This window comes from Schistocerca cancellata, chromosome 10, assembly GCF_023864275.1.
Source record: "Schistocerca cancellata isolate TAMUIC-IGC-003103 chromosome 10, iqSchCanc2.1, whole genome shotgun sequence".
Lineage (NCBI taxonomy): Eukaryota > Metazoa > Arthropoda > Insecta > Orthoptera > Acrididae > Schistocerca > Schistocerca cancellata.
The window spans coordinates 198,095,899-198,110,584 of NC_064635.1; the positions used below are offsets into that span (position 1 = coordinate 198,095,899).

At 45.9% G+C, this 14,686-nt stretch overlaps 1 protein-coding gene across 1 annotated transcript in view; it reads left to right on the forward strand.

Annotated features, from left to right (window-relative positions):
- LOC126106257 (endothelin-converting enzyme homolog) overlaps positions 1 to 14,686 on the forward strand; it is a 593,945-nt gene that overhangs the window by 322,153 nt on the left and 257,106 nt on the right. The window lies entirely within an intron of this gene.

Sequence of the window (14,686 nt, forward strand, 5' to 3'; positions counted from 1 at the left end):
TGCATTTAGTTTAAGTCCCAGGTTTTTCGCCCATGTCACTACTGAAGACAGATCATCATTCATCTGAGCGATTGCAGTGTTTACGTCTTCAGGTCTGACGCTTAGGTAGAGTTGGAGGTCGTCGGCATAGAAATGATATTTACAGGAGGACAGAACCGACGAAATATCGTTGACATATAAAGAAAACAAAAGTGGTCCTAAGACTGATCCTTGTGGCACTCCCGAGGAAACATGTTTCCAGGAAGATTTTTCATTTAGGCAGACAACACATTGCTGTCTGTCTTTTAAGTAGCTTTCAAACCATCTCATTGCACTATCAGAGAAATTAAGCTGTTGCATTTTTCTGAGCAATATGTCAAAGTTAACAGTGTCAAGAGCTTTGCTGAAGTCCAGTAGCGTCAATACTGTTGCCTTTCGATTGTCGATGGCACGTTTCAGGTCATCAGTTACTTTAATTAGAGCAGTGTTTGTGCTGTGATGTTTACGGAAACCGGATTGAAATTTGTCATATAGGCTGAATTCATGCAAGTGTTCAGTGATTTGGTCATGAACAATATATTCAAGTGCTTTGGAAACAGCAGGCAGTATGCTAATTGGTCGGTAATCACTAGGCAGTTGCGGGTTTTCGATCTTAGGGATGGGTCGAATTATGCTTCTTTTCCATGCAGTGGGGTATATTCCGTTCACGAGGGAAAAATTAAATATGTCAGTTAAGACAGGTACTAAGATATCGGCAACATTCTTAATCATGGTTATACCGATACTGTCGTTGCCTATTGCATCAGAAGAGATTCTCATTATTGCTTTTCTTACCGTATTTGTTGTTACATGCTTTAAATGGAAGGTATCGTTTTTAGTTATCCTGTTTGGGGATTCTTGTGGACGGTAATTATCAGCCGTGCTGGTATTCAGAGGTGCAGAGAAGAATTCATTTAATTCGTTAGCTGACACATGAAAAGTAGTTTCCGATTTTGCCTTTCCGACCCCCAAGCTACGGAGATTCTTCCATAGTGTCGTGGGCGTCAGATCGCTGCATACAAGGGAGCGAGCGTGCCTGATTTTAGCATTGCGAATGCATTGTTTCACTCTGTTCCGTAGCTTTCTGTATTCTTCGAAACGCTCGGGTTTCGGATCTGCCTTGAAACGCCTGTGGGCAGCATCCCTATTAGTCATCATTTGACGTAATTCAGCTGTCAGCCATGGAGCAGGAGATTTTCTTACACGGATTGTCCGCACAGGTGCATGTTTGTCATAGAGGGCAGTGAGTTTATCACCAAGTTCATTAATTTTGCCGTCGATTGTAGGTTCTCTGATTATTTGATGCCATGGGATTTCTGAGCAATCGGCTGTTAGAGCGTCAGGGTCAATACGTTTCATATTCCTACAAGTTATGTAACGCGATTTGATCCTTGGGGGCTGCACAGAGTAGGCCAGGAATATTACATCATGTGCTGAGAGGCCAGGGGCCGATGTTTGACCAACATCTCTTACTTTGTCAGTCTGTTTCGTTGCGATTACGTCTATAAGAGTATGACTGTGCGCCGTATGGTGTGTAGGTTGTAATGGAAGAATATTCATGCTATTGCAACTAAACAGTCTTCTTAGGTTTGTTGCGGAGGGAGTGTCTCTTAGCAGGTCTATGTTCAAGTCACCCATTACGACGACATGTTCGTATTGACACTGAAGTGAATGTAATTCCGACTGGAAGGAACTCATTGAGTTTATTTTTGGCGGCTTGTACACGACGCCAGTCAAGAATTTCCGACTTTGTATATTTATTTCAATGAACATGAATTCAGCCTCTTTTTCTTCAGCAGGATTTGACGTACATAAGACTTTCGCTTTGAGATCTGTTCGTATATACGCGCCGACCCCGCCACCTCGCATTTTTGATCTGTCTGCCCTAAGAAATGTGTACCCTGGGAGATGAATAGATGCAGAGGATATGTGTGGTTTCAACCACGTTTCGGATAAGAGGATTACGTGGTAGTTTAGTTGGTTGAAGAGGAGGCTAAGTTCCTCGTAATGTGCAGGTAAAGACTGGATGTTGCAGTGAGCTGCTAAAAGCTCTGACGCGTTCCGCTGGGCGGCCTGGAGTAGGGTGGCAGACTGGTTTGTCCCTTTGTTGGGCACTACCTGCCGCGAGGGGCACTGGCCGGTGCTTCCGCCAAGTGACATAACACAGGGGTTACCAAGATTTTGCGCGCCCTGTTTGTGACTCCGCGAGTGCCGAAAGAAAGGCGACTGCAAGAGATTTCCTGGGGTTGCGGGAGTATAGAAAATGGATTAGTGGTATTCGGTGCAAGGAGAATATGACCAAAATAGTCACGGCTGTGTGTCACTGTGTATCCTATGTCGTAAGAGGAGAAATGTAATTAGCGTATTTGAAACAGGTTAGGGTGGAAATAAGGAAAAGGGGAGTGATTTAATAGGCCGATGCTGCCAGCAGAGAGAAGTAAGCTTAATAATTAATAGATTATCGTAGGAAGCTAGAATTAAACTGAAATTTGCTAAAGTGATACTGATGGTGATTTTTGTTATGAACAATCTAAACCGAAGAGATGGATGATTACTGAGCTAAACGAGAGAGTAATAATTGCAATAGAACTATTACAGAATGGAAGAGAATAAACTGAGAAAATGAAAAAAGTATTAGCAGTTACTAAATTTAATGATGTCACACTGGCACCAAAAGCGTGGCTCTAAGGTTCACGCGAGTAGAAAGGTGGGTTACTGAAGTCACTCTGGCACCAAATTTCATGGGGAGATTAAGCTAGTGCTCTGACATTCACACGAGTAGAAAAGTGGGTTAATGATGTCACACTGGCACCAAAAGCGTGGCTCTAAGGTTCACGCGAGTAGAAAGGTGGGTTACTGAAGTCACTCTGGCACCAAATTTCATGGGGAGATTAAGCTAGTGCTCTGGGATTCACACGAGTAGAAAAGTGGGTTAATGATGTCACACTGGCACCAAAAGCATGGCTCTAAGGTTCACGCGAGTAGAACGGTGGGTTACTGAAGTCACTCTGAAACCAAATTTCATGGGGAGATTAAGCTAGTGCTCTGAGATTCACACGAGTAGAAAAGTGGGTTAATGATGTCACACTGGCACCAAAAGCGTGGATCTAAGGTTCACGCGAGTAGAACGGTGGGTTACTGAAGTCACTCTGGCACCAAATTTCATGGGGAGATTAGGTAAGTGCTCTGAGATTCACACGAGTAGAAAAGTGGGTTAATGATGTCACACTGGCACCAAAAGCGTGGCTCTAAGGTTCACGCGAGTAGAAAGGTGGGTTACTGAAGTCACTCTGGCACCAAATTTCATGGGGAGATTAGGCTAGTGCTCTGAGATTCACACGAGTAGAAAAATGGGTTAATGATATCACACTGGCACCAAAAGCGTGGCTCTAAGGTTCACGCGAGTAGAAAGGTGGGTTACTGAAGTCACTCTGGCACCAAATTTCATGGGGAGATTAAGCTAGTGCTCTGGGATTCACACGAGTAGAAAAGTGGGTTAATGATGTCACACTGGCACCAAAAGCATGTCTCTAAGGTTCACGCGAGTAGAACGGTGGGTTACTGAAGTCACTCTGAAACCAAATTTCATGGGGAGATTAAGCTAGTGCTCTGAGATTCACACGAGTAGAAAAGTGGGTTAATGATGTCACACTGGCACCAAAAGCGTGGATCTAAGGTTCACGCGAGTAGAACGATGGGTTACTAAAGTCACTCTGGCACCAAATTTCATGGGGAGATTAAGCTAGTGCTCTGGGATTCACACGAGTAGAAAAGTGGGTTAATGATGTCACACTGGCACCAAAAGCGTGGATCTAAGGTTCACGCGAGTAGAACGGTGGGTTACTGAAGTCACTCTGGCACCAAATTTCATGGGGAGATTAGGTAAGTGCTCTGAGATTCACACGAGTAGAAAAGTGGGTTAATGATGTCACACTGGCACCAAAAGCGTGGCTCTAAGGTTCACGCGAGTAGAAAGGTGGGTTACTGAAGTCACTCTGGCACCAAATTTCATGGGGAGATTAGGCTAGTGCTCTGAGATTCACACGAGTAGAAAAATGGGTTAATGATATCACACTGGCACCAAAAGCGTGGCTCTAAGGTTCACGCGAGTAGAACGGTGGGTTACTGAAGTCACTCTGGCACCAAATCTCATGGGGAGATTAAGCTAGTGCTCTGAGATTCACACGAGTAGAAAAGTGGGTTAATGATGTCACACTGGCACCAAAAGCGTGGCTCTAAGGTTCACGCGAGTAGAAAGGTGGGTTACTGAAGTCACTCTGGCACCAAATTTCATGGGGAGATTAAGCTAGTGCTCTGAGATTCACACGAGTAGAAAAGTGGGTTAATGATATCACACTGGCACCAAAAGCGTGGCTCTAAGGTTCACGCGAGTAGAAAGGTGGGTTACTGAAGTCACTCTGGCACCAAATTTCATGGGGAGATTAAGCTAGTGCTCTGACATTCACACGAGTAGAAAAGTGGGTTAATGATGTCACACTGGCACCAAAAGCGTGGCTCTAAGGTTCACGCGAGTAGAAAGGTGGGTTACTGAAGTCACTCTGGCACCAAATTTCATGGGGAGATTAAGCTAGTGCTCTGGGATTCACACGAGTAGAAAAGTGGGTTAATGATGTCACACTGGCACCAAAAGCATGGCTCTAAGGTTCACGCGAGTAGAACGGTGGGTTACTGAAGTCACTCTGAAACCAAATTTCATGGGGAGATTAAGCTAGTGCTCTGAGATTCACACGAGTAGAAAAGTGGGTTAATGATGTCACACTGGCACCAAAAGCGTGGATCTAAGGTTTACGCGAGTAGAACGATGGGTTACTAAAGTCACTCTGGCACCAAATTTCATGGGGAGATTAAGCTAGTGCTCTGGGATTCACACGAGTAGAAAAGTGGGTTAATGATGTCACACTGGCACCAAAAGCGTGGATCTAAGGTTCACGCGAGTAGAACGGTGGGTTACTGAAGTCACTATGGCACCAAATTTCATGGAGAGATTAGGTAAGTGCTCTGAGATTCACACGAGTAGAAAAGTGGGTTAATGATGTCACACTGGCACCAAAAGCGTGGCTCTAAGGTTCACGTGAGTAGAAAGGTGGGTTACTGAAGTCACTCTGGCACCAAATTTCATGGGGAGATTAAGCTAGTGCTCTGAGATTCACACGAGTAGAAAAGTGGGTTAATGATGTCACACTGGCACCAAAAGCGTGGCTCTAAGGTTCACGCGAGTAGAAAGGTGGGTTACTGAAGACACTCTGGCACCAAATTTCATGGGGAGATTAAGCTAGTGCTCTGAGATTCACACGAGTAGAAAAGTGGGTTAATGATGTCACACTGGCACCAAAAGCATGGCTCTAATGTTCACGCGAGTAGAACGGTGGGTTACTGAAGTCACTCTGGCACCAAATCTCATGGGGAGATTAAGCTAGTGCTCTGAGATTCACACGAGTATAAAAGTGGGTTAATGATGTCACACTGGCACCAAAAGCGTGGCTCTAAGGTTCACGCGAGTAGAAAGGTGGGTTACTGAAGTCACTCTGGCACCAAATTTCATGGGGAGATTAAGCTAGTGCTCTGGGATTCACACGAGAAGAAAAGTTGGTTAATGATGTCACACTGGCACCAAAAGCGTGGATCTAAGGTTCACGCGAGTAGAATGGTGGGTTACTGAAGTCACTCTGGCACCAAATTTCATGGGGAGATTAAGCTAGTGCTCTGAGATTCACACGAGTAGAAAAGTGGGTTAATGATGTCACACTGGCACCAAAAGCGTGGATCTAAGGTTCACGCGAGTAGAACGGTGGGTTACTGAAGTCACTCTGGCACCAAATTTCATGGGGAGATTAAGCTAGTGCTCTGAGATTCACACGAGTAGAAAAGTGGGTTAATGATGTCACACTGGCACCAAAAGCGTGGCTCTAAGGTTCACGCGAGTAGAAAGGTGGGTTACTGAAGTCACTCTGGCACCAAATTTCATGGGGAGATTAAGCTAGTGCTCTGGGATTCACACGAGTAGAAAAGTGGGTTAATGATGTCACACTGGCACCAAAAGCGTGGATCTAAGGTTCACGCGAGTAGAACGGTGGGTTACTGAAGTCACTCTGGCACCAAATTTCATGGGGAGATTAAGCTAGTGCTCTGAGATTCACACGAGTAGAAAAGTGGGTTAATGATGTCACACTGGCACCAAAAGCGTGGATCTAAGGTTCACGCGAGTAGAAAGGTGGGTTACTGAAGTCACTCTGGCACCAAATTTCATGGGGAGATTAAGCTAGTGCTCTGAGATTCACACGAGTAGAAAAGTGGGTTAATGATGTCACACTGGCACCAAAAGCGTGGATCTAAGGTTCACGCGAGTAGAACGGTGGGTTACTGAAGTCACTCTGGCACCAAATTTCATGGGGAGATTAGGCTAGTGCTCTGAGATTCACACGAGTAGAAAAGTGGGTTAATGATGTCACACTGGCACCAAAAGCGTGGCTCTAAGGTTCACGCGAGTAGAAAGGTGGGTTACTGAAGTCACTCTGGCACCAAATTTCATGGGGAGATTAAGCTAGTGCTCTGAGATTCACACGAGTAGAAAAGTGGGTTAATGTTATCACACTGGCACCAAAAGCGTGGCTCTAAGGTTCACGCGAGTAGAAAGGTGGGTTACTGAAGTCACTCTGGCACCAAATTTCATGGGGAGATTAAGCTAGTGCTCTGAGATTCACACGAGTAGAAAAGTGGGTTAATGATGTCACACTGGCACCAAAAGCGTGGCTCTAAAGTTCACGCGAGTAGAAAGGTGCGTCACTGAAGTCACTCTGGCACCAAATTTCATGGGGAGATTAAGCTAGTGCTCTGAGATTCACACGAGTAGAAAAGTGGGTTAATGATGTCACACTGGCACCAAAAGCGTGGATCTAAGGTTCACGCGAGTAGAACGGTGGGTTACTGAAGTCACTCTGGCACCAAATTTCATGGGGAGATTAAGCTAGTGCCCTGGGATTCACACGAGTAGAAAATTGGGTTAATGATGTCACACTGGCACCAAAAGCGTGGATCTAAGGTTCACGCGAGTAGAACGATGGGTTACTGAAGTCACTCTGGCACCAAATTTCATGGGGAGATTAAGCTAGTGCTCTGGGATTCACACGAGTAGAAAAGTGGGTTAATGATGTCACACTGGCACCAAAAGCGTGGATCTAAGGTTCACGCGAGTAGAACGGTGGGTTACTGAAGTCACTCTGGCACCAAATTTCATGGGGAGATTAAGCTAGTGCTCTGAGAATCACACGAGTAGAAAAGTGGGTTAATGATGTCACACTGGCACCAAAAGCGTGGCTCTAAGGTTCACGCGAGTAGAAAGGTGGGTTACTGAAGTCACTCTGGCACCAAATTTCATGGGGAGATTAAGCTAGTGCTCTGAGATTCACACGAGTAGAAAAGTGGGTTAATGATATCACACTGGCACAAAAAGCGTGGCTCTAAGGTTCACGCGAGTAGAGAGGTGGGTTACTGAAGTCACACTGGCACCAAATTTCATGGGGAGATTAGGCTAGTGCTCTGAGATTCACACGAGTAGAAAAATGGGTTAATGATATCACACTCGCACCAAAAGCGTGGCTCTAAGGTTCACGCGAGTAGAACGGTGGGTTACTGAAGTCACTCTGGCACCAAATTTCATGGTGAGATTAAGCTAGTGCTCTGAGATTCACACGAGGAGAAAAGTGGGTTAATGATGTCACACTGGCACCAAAAGCGTGGATCTAAGGTTCACGCGAGTAGAACGATGGGTTACTGAAGTCACTGTGGCACCAAATTTCATGGGGAGATTAAGCTAGTGCTCTGGGATTCACACGAGTAGAAAAGTGGGTTAATGATGTCACACTGGCACCAAAAGCCTGGATCTAAGGTTCACGCGAGTAGAACGGTGGGTTACTGAAGTCACTCTGGCACCAAATTTCATGGGGAGATTAGGCTAGTGCTCTGAGATTCACACGAGTAGAAAAGTGGGTTAATGATGTCACACTGGCACCAAAAGCGTGGCTCTAAGGTTCACGTGAGTAGAAAGGTGGGTTACTGAAGTCACTCTGGCACCAAATTTCATGGGGAGATTAAGCTAGTGCTCTGAGATTCACACGAGTAGAAAAGTGGGTTAATGATGTCACACTGGCATCAAAAGCGTGTATCTAAGGTTCACGCGAGTAGAACGGTGGGTTACTGAAGTCACTCTGGCACCAAATTTCATGAGGAGATTAAGCTAGTGCTCTGGGATTCACACGAGTAGAAAAGTGGGTTAATGATGTCACACTGGCACCAAAATCGTGGCTCTAAGGTTCACGCGAGTAGAAAGGTGGGTTACTGAAGTCACTCTGGCACCAAATTTCATGGGGAGATTAAGCTAGTGCTCTGAGATTCACACGAGTAGAAAACTGGGTTAATGATATCACACTGGCACCAAAAGCGTGGATCTAAGGTTCACGCGAGTAGAAAGGTGGGTTACTGAAGTCACTCTGGCACCAAATTTCATGGGGAGATTAAGCTAGTGCTCTGAGATTCACACGAGTAGAAAAGTGGGTTAATGATGTCACACTGGCACCAAAAGCGTGGCTCTAAGGTTCACGCGAGTAGAAAGGTGGGTTACTGAAGTCACTCTGGCACCAAATTTCATGGGGAGATTAAGCTAGTGCTCTGAGATTCACACGAGTAGAAAAATGGGTTTATGATATCACACTGGCACCAAAAGCGTGGCTCTAAGGTTCACGCGAGTAGAAAGGTGGGTTACTGAAGTCACTCTGGCACCAAATTTCATGGGGAGATTAAGCTAGTGCTCTGAGATTCACACGAGTAGAAAAGTGGGTTAATGATGTCACACTGGCACCAAAAGCGTGGATCTAAGGTTCACACGAGTAGAACGGTGGGTTACTGAAGTCACTCTGGCACCAAATTTCATGGGGAGATTAAGCTAGTGCTCTGGGATTCACACGAGTAGAAAAGTGGGTTAATGATGTCACACTGGCACCAAAAGCGTGGATCTAAGGTTCACGCGAGTAGAACGGTGGGTTACTGAAGTCACTCTGGCACCAAATTTCATGGGGAGATTAGGCTAGTGCTCTGAGATTCACACGAGTAGAAAAGTGGGTTAATGATGTCACACTGGCACCAAAAGCGTGGCTCTAAGGTTCACGCGAGTAGGAAGGTGGGTTACTGAAGTCACTCTGGCACCAAATTTCATGGGGAGATTAAGCTAGTGCTCTGAGATTCACACGAGTAGAAAAGTGGGTTAATGATGTCACACTGGCACCAAAAGCGTGGCTCTAAGGTTCACGCGAGTAGAAAGGTGGGTTACTGAAGTCACTCTGGCACCAAATTTCATGGGGAGATTAAGCTAGTGCTCTGAGATTCACACGAGTAGAAAAGTGGGTTAATGTTATCACACTGGCACCAAAAGCGTGGCTCTAAGGTTCACGCGAGTAGAAAGGTGGGTTACTGAAGTCACTCTGGCACCAAATTTCATGGGGAGATTAAGCTAGTGCTCTGAGATTCACACGAGTAGAAAAGTGGGTTAATGATGTCACACTGGCACCAAAAGCGTGGCTCTAAAGTTCACGCGAGTAGAAAGGTGCGTTACTGAAGTCACTCTGGCACCAAATTTCATGGGGAGATTAAGCTAGTGCTCTGAGATTCACACGAGTAGAAAAGTGGGTTAATGATGTCACACTGGCACCAAAAGCGGGGATCTAAGGTTCACGCGAGTAGAACGGTGGGTTACTGAAGTCACTCTGGCACCAAATTTCATGGGGAGATTAAGCTAGTGCCCTGGTATTCACACGAGTAGAAAATTGGGTTAATGATGTCACACTGGCACCAAAAGCGTGGATCTAAGGTTCACGCGAGTAGAACGATGGGTTACTGAAGTCACTCTGGCACCAAATTTCATGGGGAGATTAAGCTAGTGCTCTGGGTTTCACACGAGTAGAAAAGTGGGTTAATGATGTCACACTGGCACCAAAAGCGTGGATCTAAGGTTCACGCGAGTAGAACGGTGGGTTACTGAAGTCACTCTGGCACCAAATTTCATGGGGAGATTAAGCTAGTGCTCTGAGAATCACACGAGTAGAAAAGTGGGTTAATGATGTCACACTGGCACCAAAAGCGTGGCTCTAAGGTTCACGCGAGTAGAAAGGTGGGTTACTGAAGTCACTCTGGCACCAAATTTCATGGGGAGATTAAGCTAGTGCTCTGAGATTCACACGAGTAGAAAAGTGGGTTAATGATATCACACTGGCACCAAAAGCGTGGCTCTAAGGTTCACGCGAGTAGAGAGGTGGGTTACTGAAGTCACACTGGCACCAAATTTCATGGGGAGATTAGGCTAGTGCTCTAAGATTCACACGAGTAGAAAAATGGGTTAATGATATCACACTCGCACCAAAAGCGTGGCTCTAAGGTTCACGCGAGTAGAGAGGTGGGTTACTGAAGTCACACTGGCACCAAATTTCATGGGGAGATTAGGCTAGTGCTCTGAGATTCACACGAGTAGAAAAATGGGTTAATGATATCACACTCGCACCAAAAGCGTGGCTCTAAGGTTCACGCGAGTAGAACGGTGGGTTACTGAAGTCACTCTGGCACCAAATTTCATGGTGAGATTAAGCTAGTGCTCTGAGATTCACACGAGGAGAAAAGTGGGTTAATGATGTCACACTGGCACCAAAAGCGTGGATCTAAGGTTCACGCGAGTAGAACGATGGGTTACTGAAGTCACTGTGGCACCAAATTTCATGGGGAGATTAAGCTAGTGCTCTGGGATTCACACGAGTAGAAAAGTGGGTTAATGATGTCACACTGGCACCAAAAGCCTGGATCTAAGGTTCACGCGAGTAGAACGGTGGGTTACTGAAGTCACTCTGGCACCAAATTTCATGGGGAGATTAGGCTAGTGCTCTGAGATTCACACGAGTAGAAAAGTGGGTTAATGATGTCACACTGGCACCAAAAGCGTGGCTCTAAGGTTCACGTGAGTAGAAAGGTGGGTTACTGAAGTCACTCTGGCACCAAATTTCATGGGGAGATTAAGCTAGTGCTCTGAGATTCACACGAGTAGAAAAGTGGGTTAATGATGTCACACTGGCATCAAAAGCGTGTATCTAAGGTTCACGCGAGTAGAACGGTGGGTTACTGAAGTCACTCTGGCACCAAATTTCATGAGGAGATTAAGCTAGTGCTCTGGGATTCACACGAGTAGAAAAGTGGGTTAATGATGTCACACTGGCACCAAAATCGTGGCTCTAAGGTTCACGCGAGTAGAAAGGTGGGTTACTGAAGTCACTCTGGCACCAAATTTCATGGGGAGATTAAGCTAGTGCTCTGAGATTCACACGAGTAGAAAACTGGGTTAATGATATCACACTGGCACCAAAAGCGTGGATCTAAGGTTCACGCGAGTAGAAAGGTGGGTTACTGAAGTCACTCTGGCACCAAATTTCATGGGGAGATTAAGCTAGTGCTCTGAGATTCACACGAGTAGAAAAGTGGGTTAATGATGTCACACTGGCACCAAAAGCATGGCTCTAAGGTTCACGCGAGTAGAAAGGTGGGTTACTGAAGTCACTCTGGCACCAAATTTCATGGGGAGATTAAGCTAGTGCTCTGAGATTCACACGAGTAGAAAAATGGGTTTATGATATCACACTGGCACCAAAAGCGTGGCTCTAAGGTTCACGCGAGTAGAAAGGTGGGTTACTGAAGTCACTCTGGCACCAAATTTCATGGGGAGATTAAGCTAGTGCTCTGAGATTCACACGAGTAGAAAAGTGGGTTAATGATGTCACACTGGCACCAAAAGCGTGGATCTAAGGTTCACACGAGTAGAACGGTGGGTTACTGAAGTCACTCTGGCACCAAATTTCATGGGGAGATTAAGCTAGTGCTCTGGGATTCACACGAGTAGAAAAGTGGGTTAATGATGTCACACTGGCACCAAAAGCGTGGATCTAAGGTTCACGCGAGTAGAACGGTGGGTTACTGAAGTCACTCTGGCACCAAATTTCATGGGGAGATTAGGCTAGTGCTCTGAGATTCACACGAGTAGAAAAGTGGGTTAATGATGTCACACTGGCACCAAAAGCGTGGCTCTAAGGTTCACGCGAGTAGGAAGGTGGGTTACTGAAGTCACTCTGGCACCAAATTTCATGGGGAGATTAAGCTAGTGCTCTGGGATTCACACGAGTAGAAAAGTGGGTTAATGATGTCACACTGGCACCAAAATCGTGGCTCTAAGGTTCACGCGAGTAGAAAGGTGGGTTACTGAAGTCACTCTGGCACCAAATTTCATGGGGAGATTAAGCTAGTGCTCTGAGATTCACACGAGTAGAAAACTGGGTTAATGATATCACACTGGCACCAAAAGCGTGGATCTAAGGTTCACGCGAGTAGAAAGGTGGGTTACTGAAGTCACTCTGGCACCAAATTTCATGGGGAGATTAAGCTAGTGCTCTGAGATTCACACGAGTAGAAAAGTGGGTTAATGATGTCACACTGGCACCAAAAGCATGGCTCTAAGGTTCACGCGAGTAGAAAGGTGGGTTACTGAAGTCACTCTGGCACCAAATTTCATGGGGAGATTAAGCTAGTGCTCTGAGATTCACACGAGTAGAAAAATGGGTTTATGATATCACACTGGCACCAAAAGCGTGGCTCTAAGGTTCACGCGAGTAGAAAGGTGGGTTACTGAAGTCACTCTGGCACCAAATTTCATGGGGAGATTAAGCTAGTGCTCTGAGATTCACACGAGTAGAAAAGTGGGTTAATGATGTCACACTGGCACCAAAAGCGTGGATCTAAGGTTCACACGAGTAGAACGGTGGGTTACTGAAGTCACTCTGGCACCAAATTTCATGGGGAGATTAAGCTAGTGCTCTGGGATTCACACGAGTAGAAAAGTGGGTTAATGATGTCACACTGGCACCAAAAGCGTGGATCTAAGGTTCACGCGAGTAGAACGGTGGGTTACTGAAGTCACTCTGGCACCAAATTTCATGGGGAGATTAGGCTAGTGCTCTGAGATTCACACGAGTAGAAAAGTGGGTTAATGATGTCACACTGGCACCAAAAGCGTGGCTCTAAGGTTCACGCGAGTAGGAAGGTGGGTTACTGAAGTCACTCTGGCACCAAATTTCATGGGGAGATTAAGCTAGTGCTCTGAGATTCACACGAGTAGAAAAATGGGTTTATGATATCACACTGGCACCAAAAGCGTGGCTCTAAGGTTCACGCGAGTAGAAAGGTGGGTTACTGAAGTCACTCTGGCACCAAATTTCATGGGGAGATTAAGCTAGTGCTCTGAGATTCACACGAGTAGAAAAGTGGGTTAATGATGTCACACTGGCACCAAAAGCGTGGATCTAAGGTTCACACGAGTAGAACGGTGGGTTACTGAAGTCACTCTGGCACCAAATTTCATGGGGAGATTAAGCTAGTGCTCTGGGATTCACACGAGTAGAAAAGTGGGTTAATGATGTCACACTGGCACCAAAAGCGTGGATCTAAGGTTCACGCGAGTAGAACGGTGGGTTACTGAAGTCACTCTGGCACCAAATTTCATGGGGAGATTAGGCTAGTGCTCTGAGATTCACACGAGTAGAAAAGTGGGTTAATGATGTCACACTGGCACCAAAAGCGTGGCTCTAAGGTTCACGCGAGTAGGAAGGTGGGTTACTGAAGTCACTCTGGCACCAAATTTCATGGGGAGATTAAGCTAGTGCTCTGAGATTCACACGAGTAGAAAAGTGGGTTAATGATGTCACACTGGCACCAAAAGCGTGGATCTAAGGTTCACGCGAGTAGAAAGGTGGGTTACTGAAGTCACTCTGGCACCAAATTTCATGGGGAGATTAAGCTAGTGCTCTGAGATTCACACGAGTAGAAAAGTGGGTTAATGTTATCACACTGGCACCAAAAGCGTGGCTCTAAGGTTCACGCGAGTAGAAAGGTGGGTTACTGAAGTCACTCTGGCACCAAATTTCATGGGGAGATTAAGCTAGTGCTCTGAGATTCACACGAGTAGAAAAGTGGGTTAATGATGTCACACTGGCACCAAAAGCGTGGCTCTAAAGTTCACGCGAGTAGAAAGGTGTGTTACTGAAGTCACTCTGGCACCAAATTTCATGGGGAGATTAAGCTAGTGCTCTGAGATTCACACGAGTAGAAAAGTGGGATAATGATGTCACACTGGCACCAAAAGCGTGGATCTAAGGTTCACGCGAGTAGAACGGTGGGTTACTGAAGTCACTCTGGCACCAAATTTCATGGGGAGATTAAGCTAGTGCCCTGGTATTCACACGAGTAGAAAATTGGGTTAATGATGTCACACTGGCACCAAAAGCGTGGATCTAAGGTTCACGCGAGTAGAACGATGGGTTACTGAAGTCACTCTGGCACCAAATTTCATGGGGAGATTAAGCTAGTGCTCTGGGTTTCACACGAGTAGAAAAGTGGGTTAATGATGTCACACTGGCACCAAAAGCGTGGATCTAAGGTTCACACGAGTAGAACGGTGGGTTACTGAAGTCACTCTGGCACCAAATTTCATGGGGAGATTAATCTAGTGCTCTGAGAATCACACGAGTAGAAAAGTGGGTTAATGATGTCACACTGGCACCAAAAGCGTGGC